The sequence below is a fragment of the Manis javanica genome, chromosome 5 (genome assembly GCF_040802235.1).
Source record: "Manis javanica isolate MJ-LG chromosome 5, MJ_LKY, whole genome shotgun sequence".
Taxonomy (NCBI): Eukaryota; Metazoa; Chordata; class Mammalia; order Pholidota; family Manidae; genus Manis; species Manis javanica.
The window spans coordinates 87,220,834-87,234,465 of record NC_133160.1 but is presented as its reverse complement, the minus strand read 5'-3'; the positions used below and the strand labels follow the sequence as shown (position 1 = coordinate 87,234,465).

Sequence of the window (13,632 nt, the reverse complement as noted above, 5' to 3'; positions counted from 1 at the left end):
CTTTTTTCAATGTCTTCATGTCTTTGTTCAATGAGTAACAAATGCTTTACCTTCTGATCTTATTGACTATCCAAACAGGTTGATTTTTAAAAATTTTTTGGTTATTTTTCATTTAAGAATTCAAGTGAAGAAAAACAGAATGAGTAAAAATGAAAGTGTCTGTAGTTATTGTGATGATTTGTCTGGTAAATTGAAATTATTTGAAATACTTCTGTCCATACATTGTGCTTTTATTTTAACGACATGACCTCAAACAGCAATAACTTACAGTACGAGTAAGATTACATTCCACTCCTCAATTACAGAGCAATAAATAGAAAAACATATAATGGGAATTATGGTCATTTTTTCTACTTGGAGTAGAATAATCTTTACTTAAATTAAAAATATTTTCAGTACATTTGTATACAGACACTTCTTAAACAACAAGTAGCAATTATTTTTTGGCCAAGAAATTAAACAAAAGTAAAGATATCTAATTTTATATTTTCATCTAAGCCAAATCTATTTTCAAGCCAATTATAAATTCCACTGATGTTACTAAGTAAACATTTCCTAAGTCTGGACATGTTAACTCTATAAATTTCAAATATGAAATTTCTATCTTCAAAAAATTCCATAATCATCATTTAATATCTATGAAGCTGTTTGAGGATAGGAAAGGATGAGGAAAATTTTGGCCAATGTTTCTCTGACTTTTAAAATTAAATAGAACATGCCTTGACTAAGACAATCACTTTATTAGGAAACAACCTGTAAGAAACAAACTTACTAATCACTGCTTTTTGAGGTATCCTTCGAAAATATTGGTTTTTGAATTCAAATAAATCAATGTATGTTTCTAATGATCATGTACATTTCTTAAAATTTGGGGGATTGTACATTTTGAAAGTTTAAAGTATTATTAATAGGATTCCCAAGGCATTTCCCAATGTTTAAATAGAATATTGTTCAAATTTAATTATCCAAAGTATAATCATCCAAAGGATGGTCACCTTTTAAAATAATTATTAAAGCCACATTAATTAGGATGTTGAAAGTGAGATAAAAGACAAGTAAAAATATATTAAAATACTTATTATATATCCATTTGTTTCCTTTTATTTACCAAAGTGAAAGTGTGCTTTAATGTAATTTGAAAGGATAGCTTTACAACTTTTCTGTGTTTGTAGATTTGGGTGCATAATTTCTGTGGTCAGGCCCTACTCTGCCGATTCTGTGTCACCTGGGACACATCATTAACCTCTCTGCTTCTTTACTTACAAAATTATAAAAAAGATAAAATGTAATCTATGCGGACAAGGGGTGGTTTACCGAAAAATCTCTGTGTTCCTTCACTGAGGGACATACTTAGTAAATCCAAAAAGTAGTTAATCATCCAAGTTTCCATTCAACAAATATAATTTGAGCACTTACTGTTTACTAATTACTGTATTAATTTTTCAAGGAATTCAAAAATGCATAAGATTCCCTCACTCATGAATAAGATTCACTTACTAGGTGATTTAGGTGTTTCAAGACTGTTTTGAAAGCCATGACAAATGAATGGACCGGGTGCTGGAGAATATGAAATAGACACCTACCCAGCCTGATCATATGGGTGTGAAGAGACTTCATGCCACTACCTGGAAACAGTAGTGACTAAACAAAAACGTAAGGATTATAAGGGCCAAATCAGAAGAAAGTAGGTAGGGGGCATTCTAGTAAAGGGACTGAGCTGAGCAAAGGCCCAAGTAATTAAACTCAAGGGCTCTAAATGCCTAAAGGATGAACAGTTTAGCAATTAACCTGGATGGGTAGACAGACTGAATTCCAGAGAATTTGGATTTTATCATGTAGGTCAGAACTCTCAAAACTTGTGTTAGGTTACACAGGTGAGTTGTGAGTAGGGGACAGCCCTGATCCTTCCAGTGTTCGGGTAGTGAGGGAGCTGAGTTAGTTAGCCAGCATGAGTCACCTCAGACCTGGAATGGCTGTGCCCATTTTTTTCACTGCACTTCATTAAAATGATCATTTCTTGTAATATCGTGATGTGACAAAAGTAAGGGATTTTGCTCAGGTAACAGTAAGCTTTAAATAGTTCCTGCCAAAAGGCAAATTTGTTTTAACCAGATCTTCCTGCTCAGAGAAGTACTCTCCCCACTAACAGCACTAAACCCCTGCCTCTTGCAGGAGGACACACAGGGCTGTGAGGACATCAGCCATCTCTGGGGTGTGAGGGAAACTGGCAGCTGGAATTCTACAGAGTACATTGGAAGGAAGCAAAGTGTCCATGTTAATGCCTCTGATAAAAACCGGGCATTTAATGGGAACTTTGATCGAATTACAAGGTATTTGCTAAGAGACAGGAATGAAGGTCCTGAAATAACAGAGCAATCCAGCGTAGATCAGTGTTGTGCCATCAGAGGAGTTCCTGTATAATTCGGAGAACTCTCAAAAAGAAGACCAGGCGGCAGGACAGAAACCCACCTCTCAGATTTTTCAAACGGGTTCCTCCAGTTATCTGGTGGGGAAATACTTTGGAGTTATATTGTGTTTAATTTTTGTTAGTTAAAAAATACGTCAGTAGTATTTACAAGGTTCCAAAAGCAGTTCCAAGTTTTTTACAAATTTATTTATATCTCATAACAACCCAGTGAGGTAGGTTCAAACGAGTCTATAATTATCCCGATTTTACAAATGAAGAAACTGAGATTCAGAGAGGTTCATACGGGTTCCAACAGCACGCTGCTGTGAAGTGTTAGAGTCAAGAGTCTACCCCAGAATTTGTGACCTCAACAACTATGCTATGCTGTCTCATAGAATTTCACTGACATTTTGCAATTGTAACATAACATATATCATAATGTAACATTATGATGTAACATCATAAATATTATGTAATTTGACAGGCGTATGTTCAGGTGTGCAAAATCTAAATAGCTTTTGCTTCCAGGTGCTGATTCCATCATTTTGCTCCCAACAATCCATTTTCCACATAGCAATAGAGAATGATTTCTAAACTGATAATAATAATACAGACTGTGCATTATCTTGCATGAAATCCATGAGAAGTTTCCCATTGCTCTTAAAATAAAACCCACAGTTGCTACCATGGTTTACAAGATAATGTACCAATCCTCACCTCTACCTCCCAGGGTCATCACACCACCCCTTTACCCTTTAAAGCACTTACTTTCTTTCTTCAGACTCTGGTGACTGGCTCCTCCTATTCAGATTGCTCTTCCAATGCCGCTGTTCAGAGGATTCCTCTTTGACCACCCTATGTAAGTAGATCCTTCCCAGACTTTTTATGATGTCATCTTGTTTTATTGCCTTCAAACTATCATTCCCTGAAACAATCTTTTCATTGTTGTTGTTCACTTTTAAAAATTATTTATCTCTCATGTCCATAGTAAAATGTTAACACAATGAGGGCAGGCACTTTCATGCTGTTCCTGTAGCTCTGAGGCATGCCAATGTCTAAAACAGTGTGACATTACCCATATAATTGGTGCTCTCTACCTGTTGAAGTAATGAATGGGTGGATTATCCAAGGAAACAGATTAGCTAAAAGCATCCATTCAGTCAATGATAAAATTTTGTTTACCTCTGAGGGAAAGTCACTCTAATGGCTAGCATAAAACGGATGATTTATGAAATTTCCGAATCATTAGAGAATCAATATAACACAGTGAACAGAACTTTGAAGTCAAACAGGCCTGCTTTGAGTCCTGACATCTTTAATTACAAGCTTTATAACCTTGGGAAAATTATCTGATTTCATTATGCCATAGTTTCATCAAATTTAAAATTAGAATAGTGATACTTAGTACCATGTGTAGACTAAATAAAATCACATACATAAAACTGTTACCATAGAGCCTGATACTCACTAAATATTAACTATTATTATTTACCACTATAAAGAAATTAAAACCAAAATCCCCCTTTTCAAACTGAATCAATGAATAGTAAGTGCATAGCCAGCTCTAAAATTGAAAAATACAGATAGATACCTTAATCAGTCAATTACTTGTCTAAAGTACTTTTGGCTTGTTATTTTTGTGAAGATAACAGGATAAAAAAGTGTTTTACCACACTGTCACTTGACAGACACCTTCCCTGAAAATGTGGAAATAAAAAAAATTAAGTTCAGCAATGAGAATTAGAATCTAACCAGATTTAAAATTTTTTGGACAATGTTAGAATGAGAAGAAAAAATTAATGTGTTTTTTTTATATTCAGTTAACAGTAAATATCTAAAAATTAGAGAACATTTTATTTTGGCAAAAGCTATGAAATGCATCCTATTAAAATATCCAACATATTCCTATTGGACATGTTCAACATATAGGTATATCCAATTATAAAAATTTAGAAAGCATATACAATACATGATAGTTAAGTCATGCAGCCATATTTGTCAGTCTAAGGGCAACTATGTGGGTGGTACTGTTTTAGGGACATTGCAGTTATGTAAATGAGGTAAAAAGTTTGTATAAATTATTAGTTACCCCACCTAAGTGATACACTATGATACTATTTAGCTGTTTTAGTAAGATAAGCAAAATAGTCCTCCTTCAGAAAGCTTAGAAATTATGTTTATATGGCCAGTAGCCAGTAGACTTGGAGATTCCTTTCTAATTTGTGTTATCAAATGTTTGTTTTCTTTCCCAATCTCATAAACACTTCACTGAGCAGTTGCCCAATTATAATAAGGATAAAATTTTGTCTGACAATTTTCACTACACCCTCTCTTAGTTTGGATTCAATTGCCACTTCTTGATACCTGCCCCAAAGAAACAAAGCAAAACTTGTCTTAATTTTTCTCTAAACTAAACTCTTAGAGGGATTGCAAGTTAAAAAGAAAATCTCAGGATATTGAGCATGAAATACATATTGCTTGAATGACAGTTTTGTCACATCTTTTTATAATAAATAAAAGCTGGAGACTATTCGCTTTGTCAGTATAGGCAATAGTAAGTGTGATTCTTATGAGACTGCACTTAGGAAACTCATCAAAGCGACATTTCCAGGTAGGTTAGCAAAGACCCCAATTTCACCAGAATCACAGAGTGTGATCTAGCTAGTTTGGGGCTTTTTCTGTTAGAAAATATATTATCTGTATTTCCATACTTATTTTCAAGCAGGAAATTTTAGAGCCGGCCAATATTTCAAAATTTGAAGTAGGAAATAGCTTAGAGTGGACTTTATATTTTCCTTTGGTTATTGGTCTAATTTGGGAAACCCATGATATGGGAGTGAGTAGGCTGCATTTTCTGTAGCACAAAATTCCAATGGTCCTTCTAAGAAGCACAGTAGTGAATGGACACAAGGGGTCACCAGCTATTTTCAACATTTTGTACCAACATTTCAGGTCTCTCCTTGGCTTTGGGACATGTGATCTCGCTCATCACAAGATGAAGTGCTACTAAGGGGCAGTCTCCTCACATGGACATCTTCCTTTCCAAGTTAAAATCCCTAAATCACATATAAAATGTTCTTGAAAAGAAAAGGAAAGAGACTACTTTTGATTTCTACTCAAAAAAAAAAAAAAAGAAAGTGGAGTAAATGAGTCTAGAAGATTACAGTTATCACACCAGCCACGCAGAATCTCAATTATAAAGCCTGCTTTTGCTGCTCCTTCTGGACTTTGCCACACTGGCAGCTCTGTGGAGCTTAATAACTCTAAAAGCATCTAGATTTTCTTTCATTGATCAGATTGCCCTCTCTTCCTTTCCAGTTTTCATCTGATTAGAAATCAACGTGAAAAAGGAGGCTTCTTAAGGCAGCTGAGGAAAGAAAAAAAATATTTAAAAGGCCCAAGCAAACAAACTGTTAAACTGTAAGCAACGATATACAACACTGCTCTCTTTACACGAGGCTTGGGAGGCATTTTACTGAACTGTCTGTGAAAGAGCTATGTAAAGCTAGGGGATTGAGGGGGTTGAAGTAAGAAGGCGCAAAACTGTAATGCTTCCCAGAGTGGTCGAGCCGTGCGCCATCCCCCGAGGCGCCCCCTCCCCCTTCCCCATCCTCCTCTAATGAGAAGCATTAAGCCTCTCTCAATGCCCTGATGTGCTCTTACACCGCGGAAGCCTTGCATTGCGATGCACAATGCAGTCCAAGGATTTCTAACATTCTAAAGAGAGAGAAAATGCTTTCTAGACAGCTCATCCAACCCCTCCCAGCGCTCAGCAGGGATTTAAGTGTGTCTACTTCTTCTGAAAGTAAATGCATATTTTGCCCCCAACTAAAAGGGACTTTTTCCCTGTTTCCTGCTCACAAAGGCATCTGTATATTCTCTCTGCATCTTGCTCTTACACTGTGAACATTGTCAGAATCTTGAATTGTAGACCACACACACATAGTTTATGCTGTTGGTTTATAATACCTTCATATTTTCTTCCCTGACACACATTGCCTATTATGTTTAAGTTCTTCATAGAGATAAAAGAAATATTTAACCCAGCTGGGAAGGCGAGAAGCCCAGTTAAGTTTAGGAATAATTCCATCACTTAATTTCTGTTTTCTATTTATACTTTCTTAACTATGTAGGGACCAAGTATTACATTTTCAAAAAATCATCCAAAAAATTCTACCATCCAGCTTCTTTTGACTTATGTGAAGATTTCATATAAATAATTAAAATGAGGCTGCCTGGTTCCTTCAGGATATCCAAGATTATATATGTATATTCAAGCAAATAAAAATTCTGAATTATCTCTCCATGGGGAAGTAATTTCCAAACACTTGCATTCTGCTGTCACTAACCCCAAGGACAGTCTCCAAACAGGCTCTCCAGATGCAGGTCCTGGTCCTGACCTGGAGTTAAATGCTGGTAGGAACCCAAACCACCTTCACAACCCCTGCTGGTGTCGTCGGCCCCTCCCCTGCTGGGAGGGCTTCACCCAGGTATAAACCAAAAATAAATGCAACGTAATGATGGCTTTAAAACCGGAGGAAGTTTAACTTACCTGGTGGAGGGATGATACATAAAGATTTATAGTTTTAGTTCTTTTTAGTGATTCTTTTGTTATTGTTACAAGAAACTGAACAGGTAACATCCTCCATAAGCAATTTATCTCTTAAAACAAGCTCAGAGCTGCAAGTGGAAATGTTCAATTTTTAAACTTTCATCAGGCAGGTAGCTAGCAGGGCTGGTGCCAGACGGGATTATATGACAGAGAGATATGTAGTGTGGACTCAGGGTGAAAAATTGAATGTAAATTGTTAAGTGACACCCGGGCAGTGGAACTCCAGTCAAATCCAGGTGATCAACCATCAATACTTGTACTTTCCTTGCCCTGTACTAAGGTCAGCCTGTTTCTGAGAGGGAAAATATGCTCCTCCTCCTCCTTCAGGCAAAAATGAACAGGTTCATCAGTCTCAGACTGTCTATTTAACAGAGAAACAGGTCAGTTTGGAAAGAAGCAGGCAGTTATAATGGTGGGCACCTTGAAGACAGATCTGCTGGATGAATGACGTGCTGTTTTTTGTTTCGTTTTTGCTTTTTGTCAGTTATGTTTTGGTCACCGTCCCTCAGGTATAATGTCTATCAAACATAATTTATTCAAGTCAGCTAATATTTATTGACTAACATCTATGTACAAGGAATTAAGAAATGTGCTGACAGTTGGGAAAGGTGGGTGATACAATATTCAAGGTCTTCTTGCCATCCACTGCACGAGGACTTTACCCGGGCCCCGGTGATGAAGGAGTCTGCGCCTATATGCAGTTCTTTAGCTTTCTTGATAGATTTGCACCTCATCCTTAGTAAGGCCTTGCTTTTTCCAGGCTTATCAGGCACCCAGGTTCAAGATTGCCTGCTTGTCCTTTTTTAACCAAAATATATCTTCCTCAGCCAAAGGGCATACACAGAGCCTGACAGTCACAATAGAAGCTGGTGCTGTGTGCAGAGTTCCCAAACAAAGAGTGGTCGCTTCCACCATGGAAGAGGAGACTTGACCAAAGATGTGATTCCATCTCTGGTCAGTATCTACCTTGGACTTTTCTTTGGTTGGTAATCACATACCCTATTATCAGCTCCTATTATCAGCAAACATGACGAATTGTACCAAACATCCTGTCTTGTTATCTCGCAGTTTAAAATTAAACCAAGCTCATGAAGTGGACACACATACACACTCTATCTCCTATCTAATGGAAGGAACTTCTACAGAGCACCATTCGTTTGGCTTGGGCAACCAGCTAGCTGATCCAATGTCCTCTAAATTTTCTGCACCTGCCTTCCATAATCTGAGTGTTTTGGTACAATCCCTCCAGACCAGAGCAATCTGAGCAAGAGGCATGGGATTTCAGCATCCCAGTACTTCTTAATCCTATAATTTTGCTATTTGCTGAGAACCATTGTTCTTTTAGTGTACTTGTAATTAGCTCTGCATATGCTTTAAGTCTGGTTTTTAGGCAGTAATATAGCCAAGCAATTCTAAATTCTGACAGGGGGCATTAACCCAAAGCAGATCTTCCTACAATTTCCCAAGTTTTGAAAATCATGTTTGAGAATTTTATTTCTCCTTTTTTCCTTTTCCAAACTTAATGGCTCTCTTTTATTGGTTTGAGCATAGCTTGAACATATTAGAAAACAAAATAAAATTTAATATATATCATTGCAGACCATCCTGAGAAACAAATGAATCCAACAAGCAAAATTCCAGATCGTAATTGGGTACTTTAATTATTTCTTATTAGTAAAGCAAATCTTTATTAGTGAAAACAAAGCTTAAATTCACTCTTCCCTTGTAACTACTGTTACATTTTCAGAGATAAGTCTTGACTGTTTATCCCTACACTCCTCTTTTTTTTTTGGTTTGTTTATTAGTCTTTTATGCTGGTTTTGGGATACCAGAGAAAATAAGTTGCATTCAAAAGGGACTTCACAGATGTAGTATTTTTTTTTTCTGATTATTTGTAATCATGGGAACTTTTCATAGAACACCTAAAATTTAAATGCAGTCTAGAGGAAGACAATAAAGCTTTGTGTCTGTGGAGTGAAACCTCCTATTTCCCTTTGTTGTCTGAATGTATTTCACCCTTCTGTCAAAGTGTGTCCACCCTAACCTTTCCCTTCACACTGCTGGCATCTCTCCAGTCTCTAAAATGTCTGTTTGACTCTCATCTGACACCTTTATCTGATACAGTCACAACACTTCTTTGCATAATGAGCAGCCATTCCCTAACCATCAGAAAGGTAATTAAAAAAATGTTTAGATTTTTGTTTTCATAGAAGTAACAGTATAAATGCAACTTCTGCTCAATTAAGCCCCAGTCTCAGAGACAGGGGAGGGAGGAAGGGTTCTTTTAATGGGAGCAGGTTTTATGTTTATGTCTGAAAACTGAAGATACGGACTTACGACTTTCCCTCCCCCAACAGAAAGAAATCTTTAAATAAAGATGTTTTCATCTGAATTGACCACCGTTTATAAAAGCAAATCTGGTTGGGGCTCTGCTGCTTATGCTAAAGGAACATTCCTCCCCATTACAACGACATTTGCACATTTATAGAAGGAATAAAGAAAAAAATGCATGATATATGTGAAGGAGCCTTCTCTCTGCCATCCAGAGAAAGAAGAACTAAAAGGATTATAAAAGTTCAGATTAAAATGATATAAAATCTAGCATTTGGCTCCAACACTAGCGCCTTGGTCCTCTGGAGCTAATCTGTATGCACTCTGTGACCTCCTGGCAGCGAACCCTGCTAAATATATTATTCCCACGGGGGCTTTCACTGCTGCTTGGTGTCAGAAATCAATATGTATGAGGCGCGTGGATGGGAATTTCTAATAGATCTGCCTGGCCCTGTGCTGCTTTTCAATATCTGCCTTGGACTATTAGTGCCGGCTCGGTGCCTGTGAAATAACCGAGATAATCTTTTAAGGTGCACTGTTAAGGTGGAACCTAAATGTTGCTGTTTCAATTAAAACAAAAATTATATTCATAAATCAGTCAGGTCTGTGTAACCTTGTACAGTCCCTCCAGAAGGCTGATTAGAAGCAGGATGGAATGCAAAGCTTTAAGGAATGAAATGTTATTTTTAACTTGTATTTAGAGTTTGGAGGAAGGTATTATATTTTAAGGCTACTGCTGTGTTATTTGGGAAAAGATATCAGTTCAGAAATGAAGTTTAAAAAGCTCGAAGTTCTGTAACCAAATGGTATTTATTTTCTTTGATTACTGGATGTGAAAGAAAAAAAGTCTTAGTATAGGAAAAGCAAAGTCATTTTTTCATTTTTCCATATGAGAAGAGAACACATTTTTATATGGTCCTTTTTCATATAATTTATTCACACTAAAATTAGTGCATGAGTGATTTCCTTTTTTTCCTGATAACTGCACAAATTAATTTTACTACCATCATGCAACTCTGTCATGTCATTATTTCTACTTATATGTGTATAGTTACTTGAGATAAAAGTAGGCAAGAAAGTGGTTCATTAAAGTCCTGTGTTTCCCGCCATCAGATGAAAATTTCTCTTCCTCAGCAGCCCAGGAGCCTGAGCACAGAGCAGAGAGGCTAAGGTCTGAGTTGTGTACAGGGAAGAACACAGTGCCAGTCTCTTGATTCTCATTGTTTCTCTCTTTGTTTGCAGGTTAGTGCTCAGAGGAAGTTGCCAGCTCAGTGCACCGCGGTGCAACCCATGGAAACAGCTGGCTCAGGTGGATCATCCCCGAGGGGAAGGAGTACACTTATCAGCATGAGTGGGGAAGAAGGAAGTGGTCTGTGAAGCACACAAACGTTCATCTGGCTTTTCACACAGCAAGGCTGGGTTCAAATCCCTGTGATGTGTGTCATGAGGAGAGGCTTCACCCTAGAGGATCATTTTTGGCCACCTTCAGTCCTGTTGCCTTTTGAGGTTGTCAGCCTCCTTTTCCTGCACACTTCACTTAGCATGGCACAACCCACCTGACAGTCTGTCTGATCCACCCTGACTGCTTGTGGGGCCTTCTCTGGATTGTGTGTAGGGCTGTAGCATGCAACCCAGAATGCGTGTCTCCATGCTGAAACATCAGAAAGCAAGCATAAGGCTGGCAGCCCTCAGGTTATTAGAAAGCTGCCTTAAAAAAATCCCAATCTGTTTAGGTTTTATTTGTAGTAATATTGACACAATTGCATGGGATGAAAGGGGCAGGAGGACATATGCTAGGAAATACTCATTTTTCTACTTAATGAATTTTTTAAAAAAATTAGTAAGAATTTAACTTATTAAGCTGTTAATATGCACTTCAGCACAAGTTTCCTAGAAACATATAAGAACACTCTTTTATGAGGCAGTTTCTCATGCATGCTTATTTTGTTTTAGAGATGCTAACACACAGATCTATTTCTTATGTGATTTTTAACTACACGTCAGAATCAGTAGGAAAAAAAACAAAGGTAAAAGCACAAGAGACCAAACTATGCTTTGACTACTTTTGTTGAGGAAATGGAATTCCATGGACTAACTTGATTTAAAATATTACCAGAACCCATAAATAAACTGTAAATGTTTATAAAGTGTTATACCACTAGAATTGTATCTTTTTTCTCTATCATCAAGTATGGAGAAAACAAGCCAGCCAGCTCAGTTTTCAACTGGGCATATAATACAAACACTAACATGAAAAATCGCCAGCAGTTTAATCTTCCTAGAAGTCCCTCCCCTTCCAAATCCCTCCCTTTCTCAACCCTTCAATTAGAGATCTGTGAAAACAAACCATCTATGCATTTTCTGCATCTCCCAGGGGGGTGGAATGTTGCGAAGCAGTGGCTGTAGGCTTCAGCAATAGTAGGGGGAATTTTGATGAAGTTTTATAAATGAAGACTTCAAACAAACTTTTGTAAAGGTGGGGGAGGATGAAAAAAACAACACTCCACACAGTAGTGTTGAACTGTTTGCTTCTAAACTGAATGAATAAGAGTGGCTGTTCTTAAAAAATTTTAACTACAGGTAAATTTGCATAAAAGGAATCATTTTTGAAGGTGACTTCTTATCAATATATTGGCTCTTAAGCCTGAAACAAGCAAAACACATAGTAAACAAAACCAGCAATAACAAAGGTGTGGTCATAATGACTGTAGGCATAAGAATGGTTATGACAAGAAGAAAATGCAAATATTTCTGTTTAATATTCTTACCCCCATGGTTAGAAAAAATTCCTTGTTGATGAATTTTGATCACGTTTGTTGGTATTTCAATTTCGATAGTGTCACCACAATTATATTTAACATGGAGTATCTAAGGATTATACTGCATAACATCCTTATTTTCATTAAATATCAATTGCTTCTACAACAGCTAGAACACAATGAGAAATAACTTGAAGTTTCTCATCTGTCCATCTAGCCAAGAAACTGAGAATTTTTCCTTTGTTAATAGATTCTCCAACATAGTATTCAAAATAATCAAATCTTTATTTTATAGTCAACATCACTGATGTAAATTCTACCACCTAGCCAACTAAGGCTAAGACATTCTCCATTTCCATTCTTACCTAGGATTAAAGACAATTCAAAAGATAGCATCAAACCGTTATACAGGAAAAATCTAAGTTCACATCATAAAAGGGCAGCTCCATCCTTAGACATTTTGTGCAGCTCTAGAAGAAAAAGGCTTTGTACCACAAGTTCTGTGCTCTTTCTTCTAATGAAATTGGAATATCCTACATAGAGATTTAAAATATAATGTTATTTATTTCTGTCTGAATTAGTTCTTTTCTGTCCATTTCATTTCCCTTTATCCCAATATTCTGGCTCACAAAAGTAGAGTGTTTGACTAAATAGATCACAAACACAAGGAAGAAGGAAAGAGTAGAAGAAAGAGAAGTATGAGATACATGGGTTGCCTCTCCCTATGATATTATAAACTTATTGAGGGTATTGAACTCATTGTCTTCCATGGATCCAGCTAGAAAGCCTTTATTGAGATCTTTAAGTTTCAGTCACCGTGGCCAGTTCTACAAAGGACTAAGAGGGTTCAGTGCCCACATAGAGTTTATATTCTGCTAAAGAAGAATGACCTGCAAATAATATTTAAAGTTTTACACAGGAAGTTCAATATATCTTCTAGCTCTATGAAGTCTGGTTTTTCAGACTGTTTGACTCAGCAATAGCCTCAATGCACAGTCTTGCCTGACACATAATTTGTCAGTCAGCCACTGTCCGATCAGAAAAAAAGGCAGCACTCAAGGTATTTCCAGGAGAGATGAAGTTAATGTCAGGAACTCATAACAAGGGATTTAGAGCTTTAAGGACTAAAAGAAGGTTGGGGCTGGTGAAACAGTAAAAAGAGGACTACCCAGAGACCAAAGCTGCTATGGCCCCCAAGCTGAACCCAGGAGCCTCTACTCATTACTGCTCTGACGCTGTTGAAACCATCTGAAGAGAGACCCAGGAGCATATCCTTGTGCCAGTCCCACTGGAGGTGCTGTGTCTGCTGTTAGAATGGCATTGCCTGAGCAGGAGCCCATCTCCCCCTGCTGCACCCTTGGGGGAGTATCTCTGGCAGCTGGGGAGGGCGAGGGTCAGGCTTCTTCCTCCTTTCCTCTTCCAAACTCCTACCAATGCTTCCCAGTGGCAGAACCTGACTAGCACCAACCGACAAGGGAGTCTAGGAAAGTAGTTCACAAGCTTTCATCCTGCTAGGATTCAAG

The 13,632-nt window shown here is 37.4% G+C and overlaps 1 long non-coding RNA gene across 5 annotated transcripts in view; it reads left to right on the top strand.

The window, feature by feature from the left end:
- The window catches only part of LOC140849583 (uncharacterized), a 186,460-nt gene extending 174,238 nt beyond the window's left edge, over positions 1-12,222 (top strand). For 4 of the 5 annotated variants that reach the window (XR_012131639.1, XR_012131637.1, XR_012131638.1 and 1 more), the window contains exons 3-4: positions 3,189-3,266; positions 10,593-12,221. This is a non-coding gene — a long non-coding RNA (uncharacterized lncRNA). Of the gene's footprint in view, positions 1-3,188; positions 3,267-10,592 lie in introns of all 5 variants that reach the window. The other variant, XR_012131636.1, reaches the window with a different exon arrangement.
- The last annotated feature ends 1,410 nt before the right edge of the window (positions 12,223-13,632 follow it).